General features: G+C 51.6%; 1 long non-coding RNA gene across 2 annotated transcripts in view; it reads right to left on the bottom strand.

Moving 5' to 3' along the window:
* Nucleotides 1-1,394, bottom strand: part of LOC114071648 — a 12,381-nt gene extending 10,987 nt beyond the window's left edge. The window contains exons 1-3 of one of the 2 annotated variants that reach the window (XR_003574071.1): nucleotides 1,252-1,394; nucleotides 808-920; nucleotides 294-488 (exon numbers count right to left, since the gene is read on the bottom strand). This is a non-coding gene — a long non-coding RNA (uncharacterized LOC114071648). Of the gene's footprint in view, nucleotides 1-251; nucleotides 489-807; nucleotides 921-1,251 lie in introns of those variants that run through there. The other variant, XR_003574070.1, reaches the window with a different exon arrangement.
* Between the last annotated feature and the right edge of the window lie 489 nt (nucleotides 1,395-1,883).

Genomic DNA, 1,883 nt, shown 5'->3' with positions numbered 1-1,883 from the left:
TGAAAGCAGCTCGCCAAAGCAGCCTCTCACACTCAGCTGGCCACTTTGACAAGCCAGCCATTCCTTGCTCACAACCCCCTGCAATCATCCCAGCCCACCGCCTGTCCTGGCCATCAGCTCCCACAGTGCACACACAGGGGGCTCCACTGCAGCTGAAGGGAGGGAGCAGCATCCCAGGAGGGTTCACTTGGTTCCCTGCATTCCTGTTCCACACTCAGCACATTTCCCAGCACTTATAACCATCCACACTTACCCTGTAAGGTTTCTGAGAGGATTCTCCAAGGGGCTTCTACGGTCTTCTCTGTCTGGAGTCTCCAAAGTCCCCAGTGCCTGCCTTAGGAACCTCAACACAACTCACCTGCTGACAGAGGAACTTGGTGCTGCTTGGCTGCTGCCTCACTTCCCTTCTTCCTTGTTTCTTCACCTCGCTGGGTTAGTCCCTTTCAATCCCCTGGCTCAGCTCTCTGCAGTTTCCACGCCACAGCCCCCTGCAAAAAGTATCAGCTCTCGTTACACCTCACAACTCACACAGCATCCCCCCTTTTTCCCTCATACTTGGTCATTAGGACAAAGTCTCCTTATTTACAGCACAGTTGGACTCCTGAGTGACTACAACAGCTACAGCCCTGAATCAGAACACAGGCTGAGGGACAAACACGGATGAGAACTTGCAAGGATCCAGTTTGTTCTCCTTACCAATCAAAGGAGCTTTCCTAACTCAAGATAAAAATGCCCAAGGTCCCTTTTCTGCAACTTGAACTGACAGAAATGGGATCAGCAAGACATGCAAAGGCCTTTCCACTTCACCTGGAGGGGCTGGGAGTCCCATCACTTGACAGGGACCCAAGGGCTGGGCAGGAACGGACGGGCTGGGGCGTCCAATCCATCGGCCGAGGCGTCACCGTCAATTCCTGGAGTTCCTGCAGGGCACATCCTAAAGCCAGCAAAGAATGATGAGGATCGCTTTTTGCTTTCATGGGAATATCTCCTGCAATATGGGGAGCTGGATAAGGCCCCCTGGTGCAACAAGGACAGACTTATGGCCATCTATTCAAACTATCTCAAAGCTCCCTGCACACCTTGTCCTTTGTTTTCCCTCCCAAACAAAGGGGCTTCAAACAGTTCAGAGAGATGTGGCAGAGCCAGAGCTCTCCTCAGGGAATGCCTGAGCTGCCTAAAGGCTGCCCTTGCACCAGCTATCCAAGGCAGCAAACTCTTACAGGGGGTTTCCAAAGTTTGCATCAGCCTCACCACACATCCCTAGGGAGCAATGCAGAGTCCTCACCATCCTACCATTCCCAGGAAGGCACTTCAGGGACTGCCTGTGGCTCAGGGAGGACTCAGGTGGCTTCTTTTCTTCCTTCCCCATGTCTGCATCTTCTCCTCCACAAGCAAAGGTTTCTTGGCTTGCCTTGCTCCTGGAGATGCAGCAAAAGGCATCTTGAAATCTAAGACTGGCATTCTGATTTTAAAGGATACTGGGGTTGACTTACCCATACAGATCCCAGCTTACGGCTAATACCTACAGGCTCTGCCCTGGTCCAGTTTCCTGCAATTCCACTGGTCTACACCACAGGAACAACTCCATCTTCTGCCACTTCAGTCGGGACGGTGCTGCTGACAGGAGTTATTTCCTGCACGAGAAGAGCTGCTGCTCTCACACAGTTAGTTTCAGCAATTACAATTTCAATCATCTCCATTTTTCAATTTGATTTCTGTCTTAAGTTTCCCAATCAAGTTCTTCCTAGCAGAGGCGTGGGCAAGCATGGCAAAGAGAAACTGAGGAATTCCCCAAGGTTTTCCCACTTTACCCCCTGTCACACCCATCACCTTCACAGTGCCATCCCTGAATTCTCCCTCGGTTGTGTTAAGGACGGAGGAAG

Source organism: Empidonax traillii, unplaced genomic scaffold (genome assembly GCF_003031625.1).
Source record: "Empidonax traillii isolate 1590-97213 ecotype Southwest subspecies unplaced genomic scaffold, ASM303162v1 scaffold2172:size49218, whole genome shotgun sequence".
NCBI lineage: Eukaryota > Metazoa > Chordata > Aves > Passeriformes > Tyrannidae > Empidonax > Empidonax traillii.
This window is presented reverse-complemented; position numbering and strand designations above follow the sequence as displayed.